Here is a 15,394-nt window from a genome sequence, read left to right as displayed (position 1 = left end):
CGTAATATACGTAACCTGACGTTCTTGGTTAATGACTATTTTGTTATATTTGAATAAGTTTCAGGAAGAATTATCTCTGCTAATGCACAAGTCCATTTTTCATTGTTAAAATTTAAAGGTTTCGATAACTGTACTTTAAAGGCAGAAGGTGTATTTTCTGCAGTGGCGCCGATCCCATGGGGGCGGCGGGGCCGAAGTCCCCATTGGGAAAAATCCATGGGGGCTTTGCCCCCATTGGTAAAACCGCCGATGTTAAAGGCCGTTTACTTTTAAGCATCCATAGCAAGAAAGTGTTGCCAGCCGCCTCATTCTAAGTTTATTAGTGAGCTTGGGCCCCCATTGGGGGAAAAAACGATCGGCGCCACTGATTTTCTGGATATATATCGGGTGATGCGTTCGAAGTTAGAAATACTACGAAACTTGACATCTTTATAATGACAGTTTAGTTGGGCGACATCTCGTTTTATATTAATAAAAGATTTAGCGTGATAGATCGAAAAGCTTGGGAGTTGAACTTTAAACTATTTGATTAACATCCTGCAACGCTACCGATCTACCACGCTAAACCTTAACACGAAAGAGTTAAAATATCTATTTTTACGTAGGAAAAATAAGAACAATATGTTTATTAGAAAAACAGCTTTATTCACATATTTTCAATCATTTGACAAGTTTTTTCAAGATTTTCCAAAACCTCAATGGGCGTTTCAACTTGATTAAGACTTAAAATTTTATTATTTTTACAATATTCTTGAAAAAAGATAATAGCTTCCATCTGCTCATCAGACGGCATGACAAAGTCCGGTGGAAATACAACATTTGATTTCATTGTTGAATTTAAACTTTCTTCCCTCTTAATAGCAATTGTCTTTTTTTACGTTGAATTTTCTTTGGAGTTCCATTATCATTAATAAACTCGTTTAACCATTCTCGATGTTTTACGTTAAACTCGTTCAAATAATCAATAATTTGATCGTCTAATATTTCTTCTTTGGTTGTATATTCTGGTTTCTTTGAATGAAGACAATCGCAAACATCAATACTAATTTGATTTTTATAACTACTCGATAAGTGATCCATTAAGTGTTGTTTAAAAATTGTCTTGTCAAGATATTGTTCTTGACAAATCCAGCATTTAACACTAAAGTTTAAATTATCAAAGAAATTAAAAGCGTGTTTGCGACATGGCTCCTCGTAATAACAAGGGTTATCGGTATTAGATTTGCATTTAACTTCTGGCTTTCCCATAAATAACTTCATTTTTTTAACCTTTAAAGAGCTCGAGTTTTGAGACATCTCACGCTTACACATATCCTTTGGCTTTTAAATGTGAAAAGAATTATTATTTATAGAAATAGTTTTTATCGACATTTTATATTCGTTTATTAGTTGTTTAAAGTATTTTGGGTGGGGCCAAAACTTGTCAAGGCTATAAAGCGAAGGTTGCGAATTCGTTTCCCCATCTCGCAATTAACTAATTAGCATTTTAAACGGCTAAAAAACGAAAAAACGAAAAAAACGATATCAAAAGTAAATTAACGTAAGTATTTGGTGCAGTCAAATATTACCGTTGATATCTCGGTCCGAGCTTGTCCGATCGTGTCCAAACTTGTTGGGGTGATAGACCGAGGCTTAGGGGTTGTGGACAGAGCTCAAGCGTCGAGGTCAAAGGTTATCTTCAAGTTCAAATTTAGAGTTAAAATTAAAATATGTTTTTTCCCAAGTTCAAAACCGGTTTTTGAAAAAAAATTGACGTCATCATTGGTGAATGGGTCTCTCGAACAATCAAGGTGTAACCACATTCCAAACAAGGGTGTGGCCACAAGGAAAAAACCAGGGGGGAACATAAGCACTGTTCAAAGCTATCGGCCGCCATCTTGGATTACATGTTTAAAGGGACTTACTATCTACTCACATAGACAAATCTAGATTCGAAGCCATCGAAAAATTTCCCGCACCTCGTAACGTAAAACAAGTCCAGCGTTTTCTCGGTCTTACGGGCTGGCATTCACGTTTTATTCCGAATTACTCGATTTTAGCCGAACCACTGAATAAGCTAAAACGAAAAAATATTCCTTTCCAATGGGGACCCGAACAGCAACGCTCGCTTGAATCGTTAAAAGACGCGATATATCGCGCTGGCCCACTCTCGACTTATAGGTCAGGAAGTCCGTGCATATTGACTACGGACGCTTCTGACCTGGGAGTGGCCGCGATGCTAAGTCAGATTCAAGACGGCGTCGAGGTTCCATTGGCGTACGCGAGCAGGCTTTTAAGCGCTGCCGAATCGCATTACACAACAATGGAAAAAGAATGTTTAGCTATTCATTGGGGTGTCAAAAAATGTCGTTGTTTTTTGGAAAGTTTACCGTTTACTGTGGTGACGGATCACAAGTCACTACAGTGGTTATATAACGTGAAGGACCCGAATGCACGCCTAGTAAGATGGGCTATGTTTTTGCAGTCATTTCAATTTAAAATTGTTTATAAAAAAGAAGTAGAAAACGTAGTAGCTGACGCGTTGTCTCGCGCGCCGATCGGTCTGGCAGCCATGGAGCTTCGAAATGTCAATCTCAACAATCAGGGGGACAATGTGATATTGCCTCCCCCTCCCCACGCTATGTTCAATGAGTTTGACTTATCCGACGTCAAAACCGCTCAATTTGAGGACGCGGAAACTAAGGAAATTATGGATAAGTTAGCAGAGGGAAATGAGAAATTGGGAAGGCTTTTCGAAGTAGTAAATGGCGTGCTATACCGTAGGCCGTGGGGAACGTTACCCCGAAAATTTATCTACTGCTACGTTTCCGAAAAGAAACTCTCCGGTTGTTACATGACCACCCAACGTCCGCGCATAGAGGACGCGATAAGACTTTGGCCGAGGTACGCTTTCGATATTTCTGGCCCAACCTGAGACAGGACGTGCAGCATTATGTACGTGGCTGTCTTGTTTGTCAACAATATAAAAGTAGGAATCGAAAAACTCCAGGTTTAATGATGTCCACTGAAACAACGGGTCCCTGGGACATGGTAGGGGTCGATATTTTAGGGCCCTTACCGATGACTGTCCGACGTAACAGGTTCCTCATTGTCTTCGTGGACTATTTTACGAAATTCGTGGAGTTGGTTCCGGTGAAACGTATCACAGCGGAAATATGCTGCGATGCTTTCACAAAGCTGATATTGCGTTGGGGTTGTCCAAGACGTGTCTTTAGCAACCAGGGCCGACAGTTTGTATCCACTCTATGGGACGGTACTTGTAAACTTTTGAAGGTCAAAACGAAAACTACTAGCGGGTATCATCCCCAGAGTAATATAGTAGAGCGGTTGAATCGCGTAATTGGCGAAATGATTTCCATGTATGTCGGAAATGAACATCGACGATGGGATCAGTCCTTAGAATTCTTGCAATTCGCAATCAATTCTGCGCCGCAGGACACGACAGGCCGTTCTCCATTCTATCTGAATATGGGCCGTGAACCGCGCTTGCCCTGGAATTCCCTGGACAACGATGACGATCCCCCAGAAATCATTCGCCAGGAACGTTCTTTCAAGCAACTTCACGATGACCTCGAAAGAACCAAGATGTACATGAGACGAGCACAGGAACATCAAAAGAAGTACTACGATCAACGACGTGAGGACATGGAGCTTCCAGTGGGTACGCTAGTGTGGCTGGAGACACACGACCTTTCCCAGGGCGTGACATATCATGCCGCGAAATTACGTCCGAAATGGGAAGGGCCATATCGTGTCATCCGACAAGTCACCCCACTCGTGTACGAGTTGGAAGACGCCTTGACCAACGTGAGCCGAGGCTTAAAGCACATCAGTCAATTGAAACTATATTGGACAAATTTCGATGTAATAATTCCTGATGAGGCAGACTTCGCCGTTGACGATCCACAACCGTCTGGTTCCGCTCAATTCACTCATGAACCCAGAATACAAGAGGACACATTTGAGGTTGAAGAGCCGACAACTGCACAGGATTACACCTGGGAACCGCCTTCAACACCCTTTGTCCTAACGATTCCAGAGGAATTGAATATCGGCGACGTTGCGGCAAGATCATCAGTTTCTTCGGACAGTGATTCTGACTCAGAATCAAAATCATCTTTGCCCGGAGACCCTGATGACCAATCACCAGAGGTCGACACTCCGCAGGGTGATGAAAGATGGTTAAAACCCCTGACTCTGGGTTGGATTCGGGAACTGTGTTACCGAAAAACGGTGACTACAAAAGGGCCTGTATTGGATATCTATTATTATCCGCCCTTACACCCGAGCTGCCGCCTGCGATCACTAGCAGACGTCGACCGCTATTTAAAAACTAAGAAAATATTAAATTTATTGAAGTCTGATTTTTCCTTTACCCGAGAGGCCGTTTCGAAACCTCCATGGGAGAGGATACGTAGGGCTGGGAGTAAACTTTATTAAATATACTCTTGTTGTTCTTTCTAGTAATTGTCGGCGACTCATGAAGTCCTCGTATATTGTCCACCCCGGGCAGACGACGTCTCGCTTATTATCCCAGCGCTATTAAACCTCAGTTTTCCTTTCGACGTACTGACCAGTACCTTAGCCCATGAAATTGGGTTCAAAAACGTCATTCCATTAATTGAAGAAGACTGGGATATCTTCGAGAAACGAGCACGGCATTTTCCCAGATGGCTAATTTTAGGAAAAGTTGCCAATATCGAGCTCGAAATCCTTTACAAGACGGTAAAAGTTCCAAATGTCTTTATTATCAAAGACAGAAGAAGACTCCTAGTGGTCGGTCCTTGGACTCTGAAGGAAGCCTACCTTCAATACTGCCCTTGCCCGTATTGTTTGGATACAAACGGCGGCCTTCGTAACTATCCGACACTTTCATCTAAACTCCATCATCCAACATTACAAGCGACCTGGTTGTCTTCCCATGGAGGGGTACTCCGACTCGACCCGGACACACTACAATCAGTAAACCATGACGAGATAGAGGAATTCTTGGACATTGGCACCCATACTCCGCCACGATCCCCATCACCCGCGATTAGTCTCGACCTCCCTAGTCTCGAAGATATCTTAGACGACCCGCAAATACAAATTCCGTTCTATTCGCCACTACCGAAAATCCGGCAAACGGTAATCGACCAAATTAAACATTCCATTCCGAACAAGGCCTCCATCCCATCGAAGGACGCTCACCCTAAATCGACTCCACCACCCAACATGCGCACCGCTCATTTCACTTTACCGCCTACTCAAAGAGCTACCTCCACGATCGCTGCTCCGAGTAACCACCAATGTGGAGCGTGCAATTGTGCTCACTTGAACAAATTAACCCCAGCAACTCCAACCACAACGATTGACGAGAGTAACATGACTTGTTATAAGTGCCGTCAAAAAGGCCATCGAGTAAAAAATTGTCCGAGAATACCCAAAAACAAAAAACTTTGGAAGTAACTCCAACCAATTGTTTCTTATTATGTTGGACGTATTGTGATATATATCGAGAGATATTTTTTTTGTTTTATTATTTCCTTTTGGTTCTTACGGGGGGGGGGAGGATGCAACGGTTCGGGCGACAACAAATAGATGTCGCCCGCTCCGTTGCAGAAACTCTCTGTCGTAATTTTTTATTAATTGTTGACGTCATGGTTCTCCTTTTTTGTATGGTTTACAAACTATAAAACCTCATGTGCCAAGTGACATGGTTGTTTTTTCTTCTAATCTTCCTTTGTGATAAAAATGTCCAACGTGTTTGACCAACTAAATGTAGAAGGGGTTGATTATATTGTAAGTGTAATTAATTTTTGTTAAGAATTATCCTAAATAAAAGATTTATTTATTGTAACCCGTTCGCCTTAGTCAATTACGATAAGCCTAGACAATTATTCGAGAGCCATAAAACTATATGTAAACGAGCGCTATCGGTTGTTTCGATTATTTTCTTAAAAATAGAAACAGGTAGCCGGTTACAATGGTGAAGTTGATTCGAATATTAGTGATGATGGAAATGAGTTAAATGAAGGTAGAAATTAAATTGAAAATAGTAATTCAACAATACGCTGTCATGAAGAGTTAAAAGACTTATTTCGTGCAAGATCACTTCTTAATCATTATAATTACTCCTTTACATCTCACAAATGTATTCAAACTTCAGTATGCACTCAAACAAAAGAGTGCCAGACTGATTTAACGGGTGAAAAATTAGGCGAACTAGAAAGTGATATAGTTCAAGCTCGTTTGGAGTTAAAAAAAATGCAGAATAAATTAAAATCTAGTATCATTTGCGAGGACAGCTTTGAAGATAATGCGAAAGTAAAATACTACACAGGTTTAAACTCTTTCGAATCATTAATGGTTATATTTAACATAGTTAAACCTTTTTTAGTTGTTAATCAGCTTTCTTCACTCACCAAGTTTCAGCAAATGATAATGTTTTTAATGAAAATAAGGCTTAATGTAGATTTTTTAGATTTAGGCTACAGGTTTAATGTATCTAACAGAACAGCATCACGTGTATTTTATTCATGCTTGGATGTATTTTTTTCTAGACTCGGTCATTTAGTTGTGTGGCCCGTTCGGGACAATTTATATAAAACTATGCCTAGATCTTTTGAACAAGTTTTTGGGAGGAAAGTAACTGTGATTATCGACTGCTTTGAGGTTTTTACTGAAAAACCTTCTAACCTATTAGCAAGAGGCCAGCTGTGGTCTCAATATAAACACCATCACACAGTGAAATTTTTAATCGGTGTAACTCCGCAGTGTTCAGTTTCTTTCCTTTCTGAGGCTCGGGGTGGGAGAGTATCGGATAAACATATTACAGAAAATTGTGGATTATTAGATAAACTTTTACCCGGAGACATGATACTAGCTGATAGAGGCTTTAATATAGCTGATTCAGTTGGATTTCATTGTGCTGAAGTCAAACTACCAGCATTTAAAAAAGACAAAAAGCAGCTATCCTTATGAAATTGTAGACACCCGTAAATTAGCTAGTGTAAGAATTCATGTGGAAAGGGTAATTGGGTGTGTACGACAAAAATACACTATTCTCGAAGGGCCTGTCCCGATTGAAATGCTAAATGATGTCTCTAATAATAATGAAAAATTAGCTACTATTGACAAAATTGCCCAAGTTTGTTGTGCATTATTTAGTGTGTGTCCATCAATTATTAATGAATAAACTCAACGCTTTTAAACTGTAAAATCGTAGAAATTTTTATTTCAAAATAGGAATAACTCCCCACATTTTGTACTTAAAAATATTGCTTTTGTTGAAAATAGGAACATTTATATTGTGCGACAGGTTTTACAGACCCAGGATCCTTTTGGTATCCTTACAATTGAATGAAGCAGTTTATGTTATGTTCGTTTCTGTTTTGAGAACATGCCTATCTAAGGCTATTTTCCAACGTACAGATTCTAAGCAGACTGTTGTGTTTGCAGATATGAGCTAAAAGTACATAGCTTAAATGTGCAAAGTTCAGCGGGATTCACATGGTTTTAAATAAATGTGTATAATTCCTTGTCTAGGTATGTCACATTTGTTTCTAAAGCGTGAAATTCCCCAGCAGAATAAAATAAGCCCATGGAATCTAAACTCTCGAAATATACGGTTTTATTGCATTGCTCTGGTGAGATAATGAAATTTAAAAACATGATCACTGTAAAATTCAATTGATTTTCACCGTTAAATAAACATTTTATAAACCGTTTTTTAACAGAAATTATTCTATTATTTTAACTTTTTCTCTGTTGCAAATATTACGGTAATGTAGCATTGAATTTTAATGGAAATAATACATTTTTTTAACGGTCAAATTACTGGCAGCTCGTTACGGTAATTTCTTACAGTGTGGATGCCATTTCTTCGGCCTAGATTTATTTGATTTCATCAGTTTTAATTGCTGGTTCATCATAAGCCTCTGAAATTTGGAAACATCTGGGACTGGGTTTTTGTTGAAGTTTTGTAGCAGCAGCGCTTCGCAGTGATGATCAAGAGACTCGAATAAACGATAAACTGGTTATATTTATTAAAATAATGAGAACAAGATACATGATTGAAAGCTGGTAAATTAGTGACACACTGATACCCAGTGTAAAAGGTTTTTATATTAAAAACCGAGCGGAAAACATTTAAAAAACAAATATAAAATAAAGCGGAGAGATAAAGTAAAGAACATCTCTCCGTGATTTTGTTCTCTTTCCCGCTGTGTTGGAAAACAATCTTCGTCGGTTATCTTCAACACTCTCCCTCGACGAAGATATGGTTAAATGCGTGGAGATTCAGGCTTTGGCGAAGGCGTGTGAATATCTCGGCACATAACGGCTTCGTGAAAATATCTGGCAACTGCTCTTCACTTGGCACGTAGGTGACATCAATCTGGCCGTTGATCACAAGTTCTCTCACGTAGAATTGACGGACGTTGATGTGCTTTGTACGACGATGAAATTCTGGATTCCGGATCAATTTGATAGCTCCGGCGTTGTCAATGCGCAGAACTGGAATCTCATTTTCTCGTTCAATGCCCAAGGACCTTTTGATGGCTTTGATCCAGACAATATCTTTCGCTGCTTCTGTGGCGGCAACCAATTCAGCCTCGGTAGTAGATAATGCAACGGACTGTTGCTTTCGACTTGCCCATGTAATTGGCGTTGATCCCATCAGGCAGACAATTCCCGAGGTTGAGCGTCTGGTCTTTTCACATCCGGCATAATCGGCGTCGCAGTAGGGGACAAGTTCCGATGTGTCATCTGATTTGAACAAGAGACCCAGGGTTGTTGTTCCTCGTAGATAACGAAAAATGAGTTTTACGGCGTTCCAGTCTGCAATAGTTGGGTTTGCCATAGCCTGCGATGTACGATTCACGGCGAACTCGATGTCAGGACGTGTACCCATTGCAGCATACCGAAGGCTTCCAATGGCTGAGGCGAACATCGTTTGAGCTTCGAATTTCTTCTGACCATCTTCGCTGGTATCTGGCATAGAGGCTGGTGTTTTTACAGCTTTACAGTCAAGCATATGGAATCTTTCCAAGACCTTCTCGAGATAGGCGCTCTGATGAAGGAAAATTGAGCCATCTTCCGTGAAGTCGATCTTGAGACCAAGATATGTTGAGGCGGCTCCTGTGGTAATCTCGAATTCATCAGTGAATTGACGGAGGAATGCATCAACATCTGTAGCTGTAGTTCCGGCAATGAGACCATCGTCGACATAGAGGATTAGGATAAGCAATGTCCTTCCAGATGAAAAAACGTAGAGGCAATGATCACCATCAGCACGTCTGAAACCGAAATCTTGTAGAACTCGATCAATTCGCTCGTTCCAGCAGCGTGGTGATTGTTTAAGGCCGTACAGACTCTTTTTAAGCCTCCAGACTTTGCCGCTACTGTCATCAAATCCTTCTGGTTGGCGCATGTAAATCTCCTCGGACAAGTTTCCATGAAGAAAAGCTGTCCTTACATCAAATTGCTTTAAATGTAAATTCTTCTGAGCAACGATGCTGAGGAATATTCTCAGGGTCTCGAAACTGGCAACTGGAGCGAAAGTCTCTTCATAATCGCTCCCTTCTCGCTGTGCATATCCCTTGGCTACGAGTCTGGCCTTATACTTGTAAATCGTGCCGTCTTCGTTTGTCTTCGTACGAAAGATCCATCTATTTCCAATGATTTTCCGGCCCGAAGGAGGATTGACCAATTCGTAAACTTGGTGTTCCTTCATTGAAGAGAGCTCTTCAGACATTGCCGTTTGCCACTTCATGGATTCGGCGCTTGAACGAGCTGCTTCGGCTGTCTTTGGAAGATCATCACCGATCAGGAAAACTTTGTCTACGGGCATGCAGGTACAACAAGTGTGCCCTTTTGCCCTCAGTTTTGAACGATCTCGAAGTACGGGTCCGGTGGCTGCAGATGGTGATTCGACGGATCTGGATGTCACGTCTTCGGGAACATTGACGGATCTGGATGTCACGTCTTCGGGAACATTGACGGATCTGGATGTCACGGCTTCGGGAACATTGACGGATCTGGATGTCACGGCTTCGGGAACATTGACGGATCTGGATGTCACGGCTTCGGGAACATTGACGGATCTGGATGTCACGGCTTCGGGAACATTGACGGATCTGGATGTCACGGCTTCGGGAACATTGACGGATCTGGATGTCACGGCTTCGGGAACATTGACGGATCTGGATGTCACGGCTTCGGGAACATTGACGGATCTGGATGTCACGGCTTCGGGAACATTGACGGATCTGGATGTCACGTCTTCGGGAACATTGACGGAACTGGATGTCACGTCTTCGGGAACATTGACGGAACTGGATGTCACGTCTTCGGGAACATTGACGGATCTGGATGTCACGTCTTCGGGAACATTGACGGATCTGGATGTCACGTCTTCGGAATCCGAATCATCGGAACTCTGCTCTCCCTGACTAGAGACATCCATCCATTCTCCAGGTTTGGTTTCGAGTATACATTTCTCAGGATCGAACTTGACATCTCGAGATCGGATGACGTCATTTAGCTCTGGAACGTAGACTCGATATCCATCCATGTTATCTTCATAACCAACGAGAATGCCTCTCAAAGCTTTCTTAGACAGCTTCCTTCGCTTCTCCTTTGGCACATGAACGTAACAATCGGTTCCAAAAATGCGCAAATGCTTGACTGATGGATTCGGCTTTCCAGTCCATAGTTCGTACGGTGTCTTCCCTTTGATGCAGGTTGGGGCTGTGCGATTTAGAATATACGTCGTCGTGTTGACTGCTTCGGCCCACAGCTTTGGAGGTAGATCGGGTTTTGAATGCAGCATTGCACGAACAGACTCCATGATTGTTCGATTCTCACGTTCAGCTACTCCATTTTGCTCAGGAGTGTATGGCATTGAGGTTCGATGCTTCAGGCCAACTTCTTGTGTCGTTATTCGGCGAAACTCATCGTTGACGTACTCGGTCCCGTTATCCGTGATAAGTTCTCGTACGGTATGCTCATGGTTCTTGCAAAATGCGAGAAAGTCCTTGAAACGATCCACGACTTCAGATTTCTTCGCCAAGAGATATGTGATACGAATGCCGGAATACTCGTCCTTGAAGAGAAGATAGTAGAGCTTGCCCTTCATTGATGGAGTCGGTGATGGCCCCCAGAGATCTGAATGAATTCTATCTCCTGGCTTCGTGGCTTTATCTAACCGAGTGCCAAAGCTGTGACGAGTCATTTTTCCAAAGATACATCCTTCGCATAGTTTATCAGTCTTCTGATTGATAATCTCGTAACCGAGCCTCTTCAGAGTAGCCGCTACATGTCGTTTATCTTGATGGCCTAGTCTTTCGTGCCAGACTTGGAGGTCCACCTTTTTCTCGTTTCTTGGACCAGTGGCAAGATATAAGGAACTCGATGGCTGCTCCACAGTCATATCTACCCGGAACAGTGATTCGACTTTCCCAGGAAGACGTAGATGCTTTCTTCCCTTTATTTTCTCATACAGGCCGCAGGAAAACGCAGTGGCTTGAAATTCCAAGTTGGAGTTTCGTTTCATGGCGCTTTTTAGAGAAAATACATTGCATGCAAAACCACTGATGTGCCAAACGTTGTGGATAATCTCGTGACGAACGGACTTTCCATCATTAAAACGTACGCGAATGTCACCCTCACCGTCCGCTGTCATCTGAGCTTTGTTCCCAACTTGTAGAGTGGCTGGACTGTCAAACTTCCTGAACTGAATGAACTTCGTAGCGTCATTGGTAATGTGCTGCGTAGCTCCGGAGTCGAAATACCAGACAGTGTCTGCCGTAGTATGAGCAACAAGGCCATTTGCCGCATAAAGACCACCGCCATTGTTGGCGCCAGTGTTGCTTCTGCTTTCTCCAGTTCTCAGATTGCCGGATGGTTTCTTCCCTCCTGTGCAGTCCCTCGAGAGATGTCCTAACTTCTTGCATTTGAAACATCTCGGTCGATTTCCTCTTGAGCTATTTCCAGTGGAATTGACATTTTTTCTACCATCTCGACGAGCTAGAAGACCAGAAGACTCTTCAAAGGCGTTTCCATCACGTGTTGAACGGCCTATCAGTAGGCGCTCCAACTCCGCGACCGTCTGCTTTTCTTTAGGCAATGTATCCCAGAGCATACCAAACTCTCGGTATTCGTCTTGAGGTAATGACTCGAAAATGCAGGCGATTAGAATACAGTCATCAAATGAAACGTCCTTTTCCAACTTCGCTGTCGTCAGGATGCCTGACCATAGAGAACGCATTTGTGCAAGATGGGTGGCCATGTCATCTTCAGGAGCTTTCGTCGTTTTTATCAGTTGGGCGAGTAATTTTCGAAGCCGGTTGGACGACTTTTGTTCGAAAATTTCCAGTAGTTTACTCCACATTTCTCTTGGTGTTTCACAATCAGCAATCATGTTCTGGACCTTCCGGGATAACGCTGACCAGATGACAGTACGGGCTTTACTGAATGCAACTTGGTATTTCTCTAGGGCTGCAGAGAACGCTGCCTCTGTCTCATCGGTTCGTACTGGTTCCGTACGACTTCCATTGACAATGTTGTATACGCTTCGAATTGTCAAGACGTCACAGACTTGTCTTTTCCAGCTTCGCCAATTCTCTGGACCAGACAGCTTCTCGACGTCATGGCGTAGAAGACCGTCCATCTTGGCAGGAATTAGTGTGCTGTGATACAGGATACGATGAAGACAGGTAACCAGTTCAGTTGATCATCTTAGTCAGCGGAGTGGCGCAGTGGGAGCGTGCTGGGCCCATAACCTGTTGAAGTTTTGTAGCAGCAATCCTTTTAAATCGCACAAAAAAGTGCATTGTTTACATATTTGTTAAATAGAGGCGTGCCAACGTTATTAGGAGAGCGGGGGCAAAAACAATCTACCTAAAACAAAATGGTTAAACAAAAACGAAATATTTTAGCTCCGAAACGTTTTTATTTCGCAGACAAAACAATGGTGTACTGCCTTGGGAAAAAGTAGCGGGAGCGGCGCCCCCGCTGTGAAATAGAAGCAGGGGCAAGTAGCCCTGCTGCCCCCATGGTTGGCACGCCCCTGATTGTTATATCAATAAACGATTTAATCAAAATTAAATCTGGCGAGGGTACAGTGGAATCGAATTAAAGAATCGAAAATGTTTAGACTATGCTAAGTTAAAAATTTTAAACTAAACGAATTTTCTTAGTGTTTCCCACGTTTTTATACTTTTTTTGAAAAAAACTTTTTCAGCTCATCTTAAAAAAACCTTGACCATAGCTATCTTAAAAAACTATGGAGCGGATAGTAAACCAGGACAAAAACTGTGTATTAATTGCAGCAAGATATTTCTAGAAAATTCGAAACGTTCATCTTCGACAACTTCCCCTAATTGTGGACAGTCGCCCAGTATATTTAGTCAGTCTTCGTTCCAGAAAAGCTTGTGATCTGATAGTTCTTTCGTATTTTCGGGAGATGAACGTGACGATTTAAATGAAACTCTTCTTAATTTGAACGTTTCACCAGTAACACGTCACAGTTTGTCAGCTAAACAACGACTAATTTTAGCTAAAAAAAGAAGGCGACGTTGTACAAGGGGTTAAAAGAAAATTAGCCGAGAACATAAATATTTCAGTTGAAGAATATGAAGCAAGTACGTCGAGAAAAGATAACTTTGAGGAACTGATTGTTCTCCTTAAAGAAAAAGTACACAAATCCACAAGACAAGAAAAGTGTAAACTTCTAACCCTAATTCGTTTGACGTGGACAATTAAGAAAATATGTGAAGAATTTAAAGTAACAAGATTTTTGGCCGAGAAATCACGAATACTAAAAAAACAAAAGGGGCTTCTACCGGAAATAGAGAAGCGAATTGGTAATACTCTATCTGGAGAAGTGGTTGATCAAGGGTACGTTCAGTAAAGCTCAGCGAGAAAATTCGCTAGTTCCAAAATTATTAACCGCTGAGATTTGTCGTCATAATGACGTCGTACTTTATTGAACGGTTTTGATAAGTCATCGGTGATTTCTAAAATGGCGGCAAGATATTTTTCAGGGCCGGAAAATCGAAAAAATCGAAAACTGCTATATTTAATTGCTAATGAACTAACTAGCTATGATTTTATTGAAGAAAATGTTGGAGAAATTTGTGGTGCTCGAAACTTTTCAAAAAAAAATAAAGGAGGGAGCAATAATTTCATCATTTATAATAAACAACTCTAAGCCTCGGTCTACTCCCATAAGAATTACAGATTATGTGGAAAAAATAGTGCCTTTCTACACTGATCGGGATTTTAAATCTCATTTTAGAATGAGTAGGATTTCTGTTGCAGTAAGTTTGATACTTCTTTTTTTATTTACATTAGTAGAAGTTATTAAATCAAAGACCGAGTATTGCGTTTCATGTTAATTCACTCAGTCAATTTAGTGGCTTCTATCAAAAGTACATGGATTTAATCCACAAACTTTTGCTTCTATGATGAATAAAATTGTGTAAACAAATACTAATTTCAATTTGTTCATTAGGAATTAATCAATATTTATGGAGGAGCTGTTGCTAATGAAAAAATGTATGTTGCCATACCGATAGAAAAACGGGCGTTAGTTTCGTTGTGGCTCCTGGCAACACCCGAGTCGTTCAGAAGTATTGGAGATCGTTTCGATCTATCAAGGGGAATAGTGTCAAAATTAAGACAACGATATATTACATGGCCTACAGAAGAAACAGTGAACCAAACAATGACAGTCTGCGAAACAAAATACGGTTTCCCTATGACCGTTGGTGCAGTTGATGGCTGTCACATCGACATAAAGGAGCCAAATGAGGATAAAAATGCATACTATAATCGTAAGAAGAGAACATCGATATTATTACAAGGTAATTTAATTTGGATGTGTACTGTTGTTAAAAATATTATAAATAATTTTTGTTCTTATAGGCATTTGTAATGAAACATTAATGTTCATTGATTGTTGCTGTGGATGGCCGGGTTCTGTCCACGATGCGAGAATGTGGCGTTTGAGTGCGATTTACCAGTTCCTCAAAACTGGCTTAATTAGTTTTGATAATGGGCACATTCTGGGTGACAGTGCTTACCCACTAGACAAATTCTTGATGACTCCTTCCAAAGACAATGGACATCGTACAATTCAGGAAATTGCATACAATACTTGCCATAGTTCTTCCCATTAAAAAGACAGATTTGGACTAATTTTATAATTAAAATATCAAACAATAGAATACCTCTTAATATTCTATCGTGATCACCGGGTTTCACGGCAATCAAATAGCAATTGTTGTCACTATCAAGGAGCGCAACTTCAATTAATTGTTCTTCAGCAGTCGCCATTTTCTTTGGTTGCTTACGCGATTTACGTCATACTAACTAAAAAAACCGACTACCCGAGCCGCTGACTTCGATG

The sequence above is a fragment of the Leiobunum rupestre genome, chromosome 4 (genome assembly GCF_980474605.1).
Source record: "Leiobunum rupestre chromosome 4, qqLeiRupe1.1.hap1, whole genome shotgun sequence".
Taxonomy (NCBI): Eukaryota; Metazoa; Arthropoda; class Arachnida; order Opiliones; family Sclerosomatidae; genus Leiobunum; species Leiobunum rupestre.
Note: the sequence above shows the minus strand (reverse complement) of the source record.